Source organism: Phyllostomus hastatus, unplaced genomic scaffold (genome assembly GCF_019186645.2).
Source record: "Phyllostomus hastatus isolate PE091 unplaced genomic scaffold, TTU_PhHast_1.1 phas_contig_86, whole genome shotgun sequence".
Lineage (NCBI taxonomy): Eukaryota > Metazoa > Chordata > Mammalia > Chiroptera > Phyllostomidae > Phyllostomus > Phyllostomus hastatus.
The window spans coordinates 49,823,430-49,838,915 of record NW_025333977.1 but is presented as its reverse complement, the minus strand read 5'-3'; the positions used below and the strand labels follow the sequence as shown (position 1 = coordinate 49,838,915).

The window sequence follows — 15,486 nt, the reverse complement described above, 5'->3', positions numbered from 1 at the left end:
TACTCATTCAGTAATCTTCTTTTGTGTTAGGTACCAAAAAACAGTGAAACAACAATCCTCAAGACAATGTTTAGCAATAACAATAGCATAAAAAGAAATGTTACAAAGTTTTAAAACATCTTTTTCCTCTCTGCTTCCCTATTTTGATGAAGATCATTGTAGGTTATGAGAAGTATATAAGCCCTGACAGGTAGCTCTGTTAGTAAGAGTGTTGTCCCAACATGCCAGGGTTGTGGGTTTGATCCTGTCAGGGAACATATAAGAATCAACTAATGAATACATAAATAAGCTGAAGGACAAATCAATGTTTCTCTTTTTCTCCCTAAAATCAATTTTTAAAAGTTTAAAAAAAAATTTTATTGTTGTTCAATTACAGTTGTCCCCCATAACACATTTTTTTTTTAAGAAGTACATAGAGGCTTGTGGGTGGAATAGAAAGCAAGATCATAGAAAGCACCAGAAGAGCTGGCTTCTGTTGAAGTGGTTGGGGTTCTAGGCTGAATGGGGTTTCTGATCTACCACATTGCATCACTTCTGGTTGTATCAAATTCATATTTACTAAGCACCACAAAATTTTTGTGGCAGACTTCTTTTGCCCACATTCCAACACAGAAAAGTGTGAAAAGTGAGCGAAACATTTGGTTTAACCTAAAAGCCTTGGTAGTCCATTTAAATGCACTGAAAGATGCATGAATATTCATAAAAAATATGAACTTTAGTTTGTATGTTTTTTATTTGCTTTTTACAAACCTGTTTCCACTCCAAATAAGAAAAAATACACAATAATTTTTCCTGAAATAATAATAGACTTCCCTCTCTTCTTCCCGCTTTCTCTCTCTCTCTCTCTCTCTGAACCTAGCTAAAGAGCATTACTCTAGGCCCAGCTCTGTAGAACCAGTTAATTCATAGGCCCTACATTGATTTGACTACAGACTGTCTAAGAAAATAGGGTTGGCTACAGGCTAACCAACAGATGAACACCCAGTCGGACAGGTGTCAATCCCTAGTTCAGCTCACTGTGGGGAAAGTCAATGACTTGATACAAACATGACTCACCCCTTCAGCAAGGGCTGACTGTGGAGCATGGCACCCATAGAAATGGAGAGTGGTGACAGACACCCTAAAACTATCAACTACTATTGTATTCAATTCAATACAATACAAAAGAGGTATTGTATTCAGTTGCCTCTGGTATCATCAAAAAGTGGTTCCATTTCTCTTGGCCTTTAAGAAATTGTTAAAACTCTGACAGGACATTTGGCTATCTATTCAGGGAGAAAGATGGTAATAATGAATATAGCTCACTAAATATTCCCACTCTCTGCCTTCTAGTTACATGGCATTATAGCACTTTCTGGCTCCCAGTAGTTGTTGAAGCCATGCACCCATCCATTCTGGCCAATGAGCTGACAGCAGAAACAGTGTGAGCCACAACTGGCTGACTATTACTCAGTGTGGGATCCAGTGAGCTCTCTTTTCCCTGCCAGGGTGGCACCCCAACAGCGTCTATTCTATCAGCTGGGGTCCCAAAGTAAGGACAACACGTGAACATGAGTTGTAGCAAGAACCAAATTCACTCCAATGTTCTAAAACATAACTAAATGACCTAGGGAATTTCATGTTGTCGGCGATGACTCCCCAGTACTTCAAAGTTATTGTAGCAGAAAAGAAGGTTGTGGTTGAGGACATTTGTGTACTTCACTAGGGTTAGACCTGATGGCTGCCAAAGTCTCTTTCAGGTATAAAAGTGTTCTTTATCTCACTTGACAATGAACCTCATAGAAAACCGAGCTCTCTTCCCGGAGTTCTTACATCTTACTTACAGGATTTTTTGAAGCTTAGCCACAGACCTCAAATTAAGAAGGCCTGTGTTAGGACACTTTTTGGTTTCATTTCTAGTTAGCTGATGCCTAAAGGCTGGGCCATATGCCGTGGGACATGAGACACATCGGCCTCAGCAAGCAGCACCAGGAAGAATAGAGGGGAAGCTCAGTTTCACAGCCAAGGCTGTTTATTCTCTCTCCTAGGGGGCCATGGCGTGAGAACAGCACTTTCCTAGAATTAAGAAGCCTGGGGCTCTAGTCCAGACTTTAGTATTACAAACTGTGTCTTGAGTCAAGTATCTTCTTTCACTTTGAGTTCTGCACCTCAACATGAAATGGGCAGTTTGAACAGATGATCCAGTTCCCTCGAAGAGCATATTAGGAGAGGACAGGGCTTAAAGTCATGTGTTTAGAGCAGAGGAAGGTCAAAGCTACACATGTGGGTTACATTTTTCAATGATTATTTGTTTAATTTAAATAAGAACTAACATCTCATGCTTAAATATTTAAACAGCAAAAAGGATTATATAATTAAAAAAATGATTCCTCCTTGCCTGCTTTCCACACCATGGATTCCTTGGCCTGGAGGCTCCCAGAGATATACACACACTATTAAACCTCCCACTTTCAAATCATAAATGGTAGCAAGATACGATATAGGTGTCAATTTCCTCCTTGTTTAAACAGGATACGATGGAGTACATTTCAGACGCATCTTCCTCATTCTTTTCAATAGCCACACAGTGTTCTATTACTGAATAATTAATAAAGGTATCCCCCTATTACTAGTCACTTGCATTTATGAAAAGGTTACTAACCTTTTCCAATTAGGACCAATGCTTTGTATGCATGAGCCTCATGGGGGGGAGAATACTTGGTTTTCTAGGGATTTGTAAACTGTTTGTAAAACAAGTAAAGAGGAGAAATAGTATGCTTTTGCCTAGGAAGTTAGACTAAGCTCTCATTTAAAGAACTATTTAATCTATTGCCTCAGACAATGAGATTTTTCTTTTTTTAGCAAAACATGATCATTTTTACAAGACAAAATTTGTCACAAATTTTTAATGATCGTACAGAGTTCCAAGACTCTCTTTGGGAAGCTGCTTATTGTTCTGATTCCAGTCTGCCATGGACAGGCTGTTTTCAGCAAACTGTACTGTTTGACAGGAAACAAATAACAAACAGGTTCTCCCAAAAATGTTAACCAGACTTTATAAAAGAATGTATACCCATATGGTATCTCAGCCTAAAATATGTTGGCTGAATTTGTAAAGAAAACAAGGATTTCATCATTTTCTCCCTTGGAAAAAAATACAACAAATAGTTTTGTTAATCCAAAGCAACACCTTCCAACAAATAAACTAAAATTCATAGGCCATCTAATTTTAAATTGTTGGGCCAAGAAGCCAATGTGATGAAAGAAAAGCACCCTGTGTGGTCACTTTTTTTCTCTGATTAATTCGGGTACACATCTTGCAGCTTAAACAAACAACATACCACAGAGGCTAAAATTCCAAACGATGGTGTTGATAAGAAGAAATACACAGCACAGCATATTCGCTTGCTTAACAGATTGTGGGAGGAGACAGGGGCACATGGCAATGCACAATTTGTTATAGATCTGTAACTTGAATATTCTCAGAACCTGCCAGCTTATGTTTATAAATTACATCAAATTTACATAATTATTTAGATTTCATTGGCTCTAGACAAGTTTGCATAGGACATGTATTTCATGTGTCTTCAATAACATGCCACTCCCAATTGGGCAACCACCCAGAGGGGACACCCACCCACCCACAACTCAGGAAGATTTCCTTGAGTTACCAGGGGATGCCTCCTATGTATTCAGCTATGTCCTTTTCTAGCCTATTATTGTTTATTCTGCCTGAGAAGAACTGGATAGGCTGGAGCAGAGCATTCAACTGTGCCAGTCCTGGCTCTGCACATCCCATTCCAGAAAAGAAGCCAGTCCTTCAGGACTCCAAGTTCTCATGGTACCCTCGGATATTGTAAGAGTGCCTCATTCACAGAGCACTTCCTCCCAAACCCCTCACCAACTCTGGTTTGGACCTAGTCACCTGAGCACCGCACCATCTCCTCATATACACTGATCTGACAGGTACCAGGCTATCTTCCCCACATTGGAACTGCTCCATCTCTGAAGTACACATGTGAAATCTTTTTCTCCAGCCAGATGCCCTCTTGCTGACAACTGTTCATCAAAACTATTCAAAGTAGTCTGAATCCTAGTTCAGGATAAGCTGGGACCTCCCCCTACCACACACATGCCCACTTTTTCAATCTGTCCTTCCAAATCCTCTCAACCACCATATTATATATCAGAATGTGCCTCTATTTCACTCTAACAATTACCTTGATCCTATGAAGTATTTTAATACATATCTACAATACATTAAGGAATTTTCCTAAATATACAAAATTATTTATACAGCCAAAATAATTGTATTCTAGAGCTTCCAGGTTTTTTAACATTTGTGTGTCAGTTATTCTGTCAATTGATGTTTCCTAGCACACTAATTCCTTTGTATTCTATATTTATTACGGTTTTTACAATAGTCATGTACTCCAGATTCTTATAGTATTTTTATTCTAAAATATCTCAAAAACTAAATCTTTCATTGGTGGTGAATTCTCACTGCATGAAATGCCACAGCACAGAGGAATACTGCTGTAAGACTGTGAGTCACCACTTACTGGGAAACGTTTGGCCTTCAGATATGTGCCTATGTTCTCACATATGTTGGCAAAATACCTTGAGCAGTAGTTTTATTCTGTTTTTCCTTTTTTCAGTTATTTTTCTAGTCTGGCTACAAGGCTTCTTCTATCTTCCATCTTGTTTAAATTATTTATTCTCCTCAGTGGAATGGAAACTATTTTTTGTTGTTGTTGGGTTACTACAACTAAAGCCTTAAGGCTTCTCGCATATCTTACATCTTTTAGATGAATCTCAGCCAACAATGACTTCAGGATTACATTCCTAAAATTCAGGAGGGAGGAAACATGTGGCTGTATATAATTACTATACATGACAAATAGAATCCATCCACTGGTATTCTCCAAACCTCTTCCTAACAGACTCATTCTGTCTTATGGGTCATGAGGACACTTCACCAGAGATGATAAATGTCCTAAATTCTGCCACAGTATGCCAAACATTTTCACTGGCAACCTCGAGGATCGCATGACCTGCCTAGGCCAACTTCTGCATCAAGTGGGAGGAGAATATTTACTCATATGGCATATTTCCAAGCTCATGTGACAGCAATGATTAAACCCAGTAGTCCAGAAAAAGTATGTGCTTTGCAGCGTCTTGGCTGGACAAGACCTAAGTTTGTGGCTCTTCAATGTATTTATTCTTGTCAAGCCTGAGTAATTTCTAGTGAAGTTATTCTGAAGCAAGATTTTAAAAGTATTTCTCTCTGCCTGTCTCTCTCTCTGAGTGTGTGTATCTTCGGTATCTGCTTTAAATCTCTTAACATTAAGTAAAAGCAAAGTATGAAATATAGCTCATAGAAATATATGAAAGAAAGAAAGAAAGAAAGGAAGGAAGGAAGGAAGGAAGGAAGGAAGGGAGGGAGGAAGGAAGGAAGGAAAAAGAATAGCTACACCCTAACTGGTAAATAGATATCTAAAATTCAGACAATATTAAGAAATATTAATCTTAAGAAAAATGTTCACACTTTTTTGGTTGACTGTATTATTTTTTATTTTTCAATTATAGTTGACATTTAATATTTTTATATTAGTTTCAAGTGTAAAACTTAGCAGTTAGAAATTTATATAATTTATAAACTGATCCCCCTCATAAGTCTAGAATCCACGTGACACCATACATAGTTATTATAATATTACTGACTATATTTCCTATGCTGTACTTTACATCCCCATGACTGTATTATTTTTTTAACTTTTAATTGAATTTATTGGGGTGTCATTGGTTAATAAAACTATATAAGTTTCAGGTGTACAGTTCTGTAATACATAATCTGTATACTGTACTATGTGTTCACTACCCCAAGTCAACTCTCCTTCCATCACCATTTGAACCCCTTATACCCTCTCCTACCTCCCCAACTTCCTTTCCCTCTGGTAATCACCATACTGTTGTCTGTGTTTACGAGGTGTTTTTTTTTTCTTTTGCTTAATCCTTTCACCATTTTCACTCAGCCTCCCAACTCTCCTTCCCTCTGACAGCTATCAGACTATTCTCTATGTCAGTTTCATTTTTTGTTATTTTGCTTATTAGATTCCACATATGAGTAAAATCATATGGTACTTATCTTTCTCTGACTGGCTTATTTTACTTAGCATAATACTCTCCAGGTCCATTCATGCTGTGGCAAATAGTAAGATTCCCTTCTTTTTTATGGTCAAGTCGTATTCCATTGTATAAATGTACCATAGCTTTTTTAAATTTATGTTTTATTTTTAAATATATTTTATTAGGTTATTATAGTTGTCCCAGTTTTTCCCCCTTTGCTCCCCTCCACCCAGTATCCCCCTTCCCTTCAGCAATATCCTCCTTAGTTCACGTCCATGGGTCATATGTATACATTCTTTGGCTTCGCATTTCCTGCACTATTCTTAATATCCCTCTAGCTATTTTGTATGCAATTATGTTTTTTAATTCCTGCACCTTTTCTCCTGTTCTTCTCCTTCCCCCCTCCCAGCTGATAATGCTCCTAAAGATCTCCATACCTATGATTCTGCTCCTGTTATGGTTATTTGCTTAGTTTTTTGTTTTTTTTTTTAGATTCAGTTGTTGATAGTTGTGAATTTGTTGCTTTTGTAATGTTCATTGCTTTTATCTTTTTTTCTTAAACAAGTAAGTCCCATTAATCCATGTAATAATGGCTTGGTGATGATAAATTCCTTCAGCTTTACCTTGTCTGGGAAGTACTTTATCTGCCCTTCAATTCTAAATGATAGCTTTGCTGGATAGAGTAATCAAGGTTGTAGGTCCCTGCTTTTCATCACTTTGAATACTTTTTGCTATCCCTTCTTGCCTGCAAAGGTTCTTTTGAGAAATCAGCTGACACTCTTATGGAAACTCCTTTGTAGGTAACTCTCTGCTTTTCTCTTGCTGCTTTTAAGATCCTCTCTTTATCTTGAACCTTTGGAATTTTAATTTAGATGTGTCTTGTTTCTCTTTGGGCCCAACTTGTTTGGGACTCTCTGTGCTTCCTGGACTTGTATTTCTATTTCCTTTGCCAAATTAGGAAAATTTTCTTTCATTGTTTTTTCAAATGTTTTTCATTTCTTGCTCGTCCTCCTCTCTGTCTTTCATCCCTATGATTTGGATGTTGGCAATTTGGAAATATCCCAGAGTCTTTTTACACTATCCTCATTTTTTTAAATTCTTGTTTCATCTTTCTGTTATGGTTGAATGTTTATTTCTTCCTTATGTTCCAAATCATTGATTTGAATCCCAACTTCCATCCTTTCACTGTTGGTTCCCTATGGATTTTTCTTATTTCACTGAGTGTAACCTTAATTTCTTGCTTTATGTTGTTGCCGTACTCAGTGAGTTCTTTGAGCATCCTGATTACCAGTGTTTTGAACTCTTCATCTGATAGGTTGGCTATCTCTGTTTTGTTTAGTTCTTTTCCTGGGGTTTAGTTCTGTTACTTTATTTGGGCCATATTTCTTTGTCTCCCCAATTTGGCAGCCTTCCTGTGTTTGTTTCTGTGTATTAATAGAGCTGCTTTGACTCCCTGCCTTAGTGGCATGGCCTATTGTCAAAAAGGCACCTGAAAATTGTGTGGGCAGAGCCTTAGGTAATCGCCAGGGTTGGACAACCCACTTCACTACTTTGTGGCTCTATGTGTGGGGAGTGCTTAGAGAGGGGACTGTGCTTCTGCCTGGCTTCTAGAGGTTTGTTTGCCCAGCACTTGCCCCATTTCTAGTCACTTCACCAACTCCCCATATACACTGCTGCCCTTCCAGCTGTTTCTGTGGTGTTGAATCCCAGGGTGGGTGGGTTTGCACACATTTTAAGATCCTGTGGACACTTTTAGCAGAGTTTCTTGAATATCCAGGAGTTTTCTTCACTGCCCCAACCCCCACCAGTTTTACATCGAGAAGTTATAGAGATTTATCTTCCTTGTGTTGGAACCCTGAGCTGTGTGGTCTGGCTTGGGGCTGGGATTGCTCACTACAAATGTATCCCTCCTGATTTTTATCCAACACACATGAATTTGAGGCCACTCATGCCTGTTCCACCACCAGAGTCTCTCCACACCACTTGGATGACTCCAGCTGTGTCCCAGGAGGTCAGCTATCCCTCCCAGGAGTAGTGGGTGGGAGCGGTAGGCCGTACTTGCAGTTCCTAAGACAATAGCTTTAACATATGCACTAACTGCTAGGCTTATGAACTGTTTACTAAAATTTTCCAACTCTTGAGTTCCCTATCAAGCTGAGTCTCATGAAGAGACTAACCCTTGCATAAGGGATTGTCCAAGACCACTGACTCTTCTATAAACTACCGGTACTCAATAGCTGACTAATGCAGTTACCAAGCATCATGTCAGTTACCTTCTCTCTAGAGAACTTCTTTAACATTTCTTCCAAGGCTGGTCTACTGGCAACAAGTTTCCATTTTTTGTTTGTCTGAAGAAAAATCTTTATTTCTTTTTTACTTTTGAAGGATGATTTCCCAGGGGACAGGTTGTGGTTCACAATTTCTAGGTTGGTAGATTTCTTCTCTCCACACTTTAAATATCTGCTCCTGAAGTCTAATGTAATTCTTTTTTTGTTCCTCCATAGATGCTGTGTTTTCCCCTCTGGTTTCTTTCAGGATTTTTTTTTCTTTATCTTTTATTTTTTGTAGTTTGAAAATGATACACCCAGGTGTAGGTTTTTGAGGGCATTTATTCTTCTTGATACTCTCTGAACTTCCTGAATTGGCAGTTTGGTGCCTGATATTAGTTTGGGGAAATTCTCAGTCATTGTTTTACATCTTTCTTCTGTTCCTTTCTCTCTTTCTTCTCCTGCTGATATTCCCACTATACTTATTTTTTTAAGTTGTCCTACAATTCTTGCATGCTCTGTTCTGTTTTTTCATTCTCTGTTCTCTTTGCTTTTCAGTTTTGAAGGTTTCTGTTGAGATAGCCTCAAACTCAGAGATTCCTTCTTTGGCCATGTTTAGCCTACTAATAAGCCCATTGAGGCCCTTCTTTATTTCTGTTACCATATTTTTTATCTTTAGCATTTCTTTTTGGTTCTTTCTCAGAATTTCCATCTCTCTGTCTACATTGCCCTCCTCTGTTCTTTCACACTGTCTTTTTTTAATCCATTAGAGCACTTAGCATATTAATCATAGGGTTGTTTTTTTTTATTCCTTGTCTGATAAATTTCAACATTTCTACCAGTTTGAGTCTGGCTCTGATGCTTGCTCTGTATCTTTAAGTTGTGCCTTTTGCCTTTCAGTATGACTTTTCTTGATAACCAGACATAATGTGCTGGACAAAAGAAAATGCTATAAGTAAGCCTTTACTAATGTGGTGAAGAGGGAGGGACACATTCTATTACCCTATGATTATGTTGCAGTCTTTTAGTGAGCCTGTGACTCTGGACTATGAACTTCACATTTGTTTCTCAGTTTCTCCTGCCCCCTGAGGTGGGACAGGATGGCTAGAAGGGGCTCCAGTTGGATATTTCCCTTCCCCCAGGTCAGTTAGGCTCTGATAAAACCCCCAAAGATTAAGCTCTGGGCAACTAGTTTTTCCTGAGGGCAGAGTTCTTGTGTGTTTATAAATTATTCCTTTTCCCCTCCCCCTACCAGGAGCCCGAGACACATTTTTCACATTTGTTGCTATGAAGATTTATACAATTCTTAAAAGTTAGGCCTGGGGCAGGAGCTAGAGATAAAGATTAAGAAATCATTAGTCTGATTCATAGATATGGATTAACCATAAAGTTAAGGAAGTCCTTAGAAAGAACATAACCATGTCTTCTTGGACATTATGCCAGATGAAATGATCAACTTGTCCAAAATATCACAACTTGTTTGAATCACAGCCAAGGCTAAAATTCCCAGTTTTTATCTTCGTAATTTTGTGTTTGAACTTAGATTCTAGATATAACTTAAAACTCTTTACATTTCCAGAAGGGAGCACAATAAATATTTAAATAGCAAGAACAAAATTTCTTAAATTATAAAAACATTTTCCATGACAAAAAGACATCTCATCAACAAATATGCCTTCTGTTTTACCTAAAAAGGCAAATTTTAGTTAAACCGGCAAAATGGCAAAAGAGCAGTAAAACCCTGTAATAATATTTTTCAGCTTTCTTTAAATTGTGTGTGTGTTATGTGTGTATAGGTGGTCCTTTCTAAGACATTTTCATATCTTAAAGACTTTAAGGTAAACATCTAATTAATGTTTTCTCAAATTAAAATAATTCATTCCCAAAGAAAACACAGTATCTTAAGTACCACTGATCTCATCACAGGCTCATAATTATACATAAAATGTAACTAACATTTATGCTTAAGAGATGTCACCCAGTATACAACAAATTACACTGAAAAACAAACAAACTGTTCTTTATCTCTGGGTGCCAGTGTGTTTTGAGTTGGATGGCAGGGTCAGGTCAAAACCTGGCAACACAAAGGCAACATGGGTAATCCTAAGTCGGAGTTTTGGTGGCCAGACTGAATCAGGCAGAACTGTTAGTCCATTCCAAGGAGCACAGCCAAGTGTTAACACAAAGGGATTTAAGGAGTGAGTGTTGAATCACAGGCAGCAAACCAGGCAGGAAGTTAGAAACCAAGAACAGGAATGGATCAGGAAATGGAGTGCCCCAGAAAGGAAGAAATAAAAGCATCAACTCTAGGGTCCATGGTCACAATCATATTTGGTGCCAGCCATGCTAAGTCATGGATGTCTGATCAGCTGAATTAATGGCTGAGAGCACAGTCACAGCAGAAATGTAAAAACAAAACAAAACAATCCTACTTTAAAAAAAATCAGGTCTCTTAAAAATCTAGGAAAAGATTTAGTTGGCAGCCATATGGACCACTTCTTCCCCACCCACTCCCAAGAAAAGGAACATTTTAAATAGTCATTGTGAAATTAAATCCTGTAAGAATTAGTGTTGCCAAGTTGGATGCTTTCCCTCAGTCTGTACAGAGGATATGCCCTCATATGCCCTTTTTCTTGTACAACAAAGCTCTTGGAATTTTATCTTTTTATTGCCACATGTACAGTAACTCAAAAATATATTCTCAGTTAAAGATTATAAAAGACACTGGAAGTTTTCATAACATGTCATCATTTCAACTTCTTGATAATTAATAGCAATAAAAAATGCAAATGTTTGACCAGATGGAATTCAGGATAAAAATGTCAAACTCATACTCTGATATATTAATAAAGAATCAAAATGGAACAAAGTTTTGTTTGACCTGAGGTAAAACTTTAAAGTTCTGTATAACTCCACAATTGCTCATTTTTCTCTTACTATTAGCAGTGTTAAAATAAAAGACAACCTGTTAATGAATTATGTAACAAGTCATTTTCTCTCTTATTGCTAAAAATCCTCTTTTTTTGTATTTGTTCACTACAGTTTTCAATTAAAAGATTTTTAGTAATTTACACTTCAGTTTTTCTTAAATCAAAATCTCTCTTACAGTCAACATGTGTATTTATTGCAATTTTTTTCTCAGAAGCTCTCACTAATTTGAGTATTTTGCTTAGAACTGAATTAAAGTACAGCATAAAAACCCACAACAATCTCACAAGAAAATGATTTCAATAAAACATACCTAGACTGGCTAACAAGCCCTAAATTTTACTGCAGAGATCCTGCTGATGTACACATTTTAATCTTACAGTAAAGATAGTAGATTGAGAACATACATTTACTTTGCTTCCCTGGATGCCATTGAAATCATATCAGAGAGCTGTTTTAAAAAGCACATTACCTAAGGACAAAGGGAAGAGGAAAGAAAATCACATTCTCAAAATTTCAGAAGCTGGTGTCGACTGGTGTGGCTAAGTTGGTTGGGTGTCATCTCGCAAAGTAAAAGGTCACCAGTTCAATTCCAGGTCAGGGCACATGGCTAGGTTTCAGGTTTGGTCCCTGGCCTGGGCATGTGTGAGAGGCAACTCATCAGTGTTTCTGTCTTACATCGATGTTTCTGTCCTTTTCTTTTCCTCTCCTTTCCCCCTTATTAGAAAAAATAATTCATCACTTCTTGGCCTTTTGGCTAAGATCAAGTGTAGTATCTGTTCTTACCAATTTAATATCTGATATGTTCTCTATCTAAGGATATTATATTAAATGGATTTTTGGAGCTGGCAGATGGAATAGGAGCTTGCTTCATCCACTCTGCACATTGACCGGGAATTGCAGTACATCCGGGAACAGTGCACCAAACAAACAAACAAATAATTCATTAGTTCAGAGGCTGTATGAGGGAAGATGCTGCGCGTGGGTCACCGGCCAGCAGTGACCACGGAACACTGTGGATGGCTCGACGATAAATAACAACATGCACAGAGACAAACTAGTTTCTGTGGGGAAGTAGGGACGAAATGGCCACCCCCCCTAGTGGGGAGCGTGCCGATTTACAGTCCATACCTGCTTTTATTGGGCTCATGCTGCATAATAATTCAGGCAAAGTACAGTACTCATTGGGGGAAGTAAGGAATTATAGAAAACAAAGAACTCTGCCGGTCTATTGAGTTGGGGGTCAAAGAGCTGTAAGACTGAGGAACAAAATAACTTCCTCCTAAGACCCTTCTCATTCAACTGAGAGCATTCTAAACAAAGGAGGTTTCACAGTAATTTACATATTCTTTCTTAGGCCTGATCACCCTGGGGAATCCGCACTTCTCAGTACCGAGCTGCACCACCCTGTCATTGTTTCAGGCTTAGCTGGAGCAAGGGAACTAAGGCAACCAAGAGATAAGGAGATTTTCTCCCAGACGCTGAGAGCTCAGGCTATGTCAAAGCCAAGGAGCGAGAGTCCATCACCCCCTTTTGCTGCAGCCCCCCAAGTCCTTCTTTTGGGGGGGCCTCCCAAAGTGATCGTGCCTGGCTTAGGTCATTCCCCCCGTGGGGAATCTTACCCGTCTTTGGCTAACTGACCAAGCTTTTGGGGGTTCAGTTATGAACAAAGCAGCAGAAGCAGCATTCCTGCCAGGAAGATAAGCTTTTATCTCCTTGCCGGCTTACGGTTCCAAGGGCGTTCCCTTAGCCTTAGCTAGGCGGGGGTTTCAGCCTCTGATACCAGTCAGGGCAGTTCCCAACAGGAAGACACAAAAAACACAGAATTTATTTATAAAAATTGTGTGTTTATTCTCACATTTTAAACTTAGTCACCCTCAGAGTACTCTCCATATGATACAATAAACCTATTGAAATGTTTTTTCCACTGCTCAAAACTGTTTTTGAACTCTTCAATTTTCATGCCCCTTAATGTTTCTGCTAATTTTTTTCACCTCTTCCACCTCAGCAAAACATTTCCCTTTAAGGGTTTTTTTCATCTGGAGAAACAGAAAAAGTCACTCAGGGTTAGATCAGGTGAATAGGGAAGGTGGGGCATGGAGTCATGCTGTTTTTGGTCAAAAACTGCTGAGCAGTCAGAGCAGTGTAGGCAGGTATGCTAGTAAATCACCCATCATGAAATGGACAAACACATTGAGAGTGTAAAAAATAATTTTTACACAGCCTTTCACAACAATGCCAGTTGGTACGCTGATACAGATGGGCCCCTAGTACACTCATGTAACTGGGGAAGCTGACAGAAGATAATTCTGGTGTTTTGGGGTCTCCTCCTCATAAGAAAGATGAGTAAGTGGAGACTGACTTAGCAGAAGCAAAACTTAATTCTAAAAGCTAAATTTTAAGGCAGGCAGGGAGAGCAAGGAAATAAAATCCATATTGAAAACCCTTAAAAGCATAAGAATTGAGGACAGCAGGTACCTCTGTGGGGGAAAGATAGGGCAAAAACTGGGTGATTAAGTTGGACACCAGGTCCATTAGATGTAGTTAAACAATTGTCCTCTCCCCCTAGAGGCTAGAGGTTTATGTTCAAAAGAGACAGCCTGCATAGATGAAGGGTAAACGTGGCTAGTAGAAGCATTACTCAACCTTCCTCTCTACTTGACTCCTAAAATGCTGACAGGTAGACTTTTTCACTAAAACAGAAAGTTGGATAATCACTCTCTTAGAATTTGATCAGCCTCTTCTTCCACCCCCACCTCTACAGATAAAAATGTTGTGACTGAATTTCCCTAATGAAATGTCCCACCCAGGATATTGAACAGTAAGCCCACAGTCAACCACTCCTCCCGTTTTCAGTGCCACATTCTGCGCCAGGAGGAACAACCACCGACGAAAGCCGACATCACAGAGTAAAACCATACAGATAAAAGGCAACAGATTGTTCGAGTAGAAGAAAAAGAAACCAAGCAAACAAAAAATGGTTACCTACATTTTTAAAAAGAATAGGATGTCCGAAAAAGAAATGTCTTGGAAATTAAAACTATGGTAAGTATTGAGAAAACAAAGTGTAGGAAATATCCCAGGAATTAGAATTGAAAGATTAAAAGTTGGAAAATAAAATAAAAAAGTAAGAGGTGAGAAAGTTAGGATTAGCCCAGGAGGTCTGATATCTAAATAGTAAAAGCTCCTGAGAAAGAGAAAATAGAGGGAAAACTATTACTGCTGATGCAATTTGAGAAAATTTCTAAGAACTGATAGATATGAATTTTTTCAGATTGATAATGTACCCAGTATTAGTGAGTAAAATGACCATCATAAACTTTCAGGATGCCGAAAACAAATACAAACCCTAAAAGCTTCCAGAAAAAAAATGTAAAAATCACATACTCTTCCAATTATTAGTGTCATGCAACAAATCTCCCCAAATTTACTGGCTTAAAAAACAATTTTATTATGCTCTTTGATTTTGTAGGTCAGAAAATTGGCCAGGGCACAGTAGAAACATCTTGTTTTTGTCGTAACATCTGCAACTTCAGCTGGGAAGACTCAACAGCTAGAGATAACTCAGAAGAGGGATTGGAATCATCTGAAGTCTTGTACACTCATATACTTAGCATTTGATGCTGACTGTCAGCAGGAATCTCAGCTGGGGCTGTTGACAGAAGCATTCCCTGTGGCTTTTGCATTTGCTCTGGGTTTCCTTAAATAATGGTGTCTAGGATAGTCAGACTCTTTAAAAAAATTATTGATTGATTTTCAGAGAGATAGAGAGATCGATTTGTTGTTCTACTTATTTATGGATTCGTTGGCTGATTCTTGTATGTGCCCTGACCAAGGATAGAACACACAACCTTGGTGTATCAGGACGATGCCTTGGCCAACTGAGCTACCCAGACAGGGCTAGGGTGGTCTGACTCTCACAGTGCAACTAGAGCTCTGCAAACGAGTATCCCCACAAACAAGGTGGAAGCAGCATTGCTTTTTCTAAACTTGCTTCAAAGTTCCTACAACATCACTTCTACCACATTTTATTGATTATAAGCAACTCTCTAGCCATCCTAGTTCAAGGGAAAGGCACATGCATTGCAATGGGAGGATGAAAAGGTCACACCATCAAAGAGCATGTTAGATGAATGATATTTGGCAGCCACTTTTGAAAATACAATCTGCCATACCACAAAAT

The 15,486-nt window shown here is 38.6% G+C and overlaps 1 non-coding gene across 1 annotated transcript; it reads left to right on the top strand.

The window, feature by feature from the left end:
* Positions 1–12,040: 12,040 nt before the first annotated feature.
* Positions 12,041–12,231, top strand: LOC123827659. The gene has a single exon (XR_006787311.1). It is a non-coding gene; the product is annotated as a U2 spliceosomal RNA (small nuclear RNA).
* Positions 12,232–15,486: the final 3,255 nt, after the last annotated feature.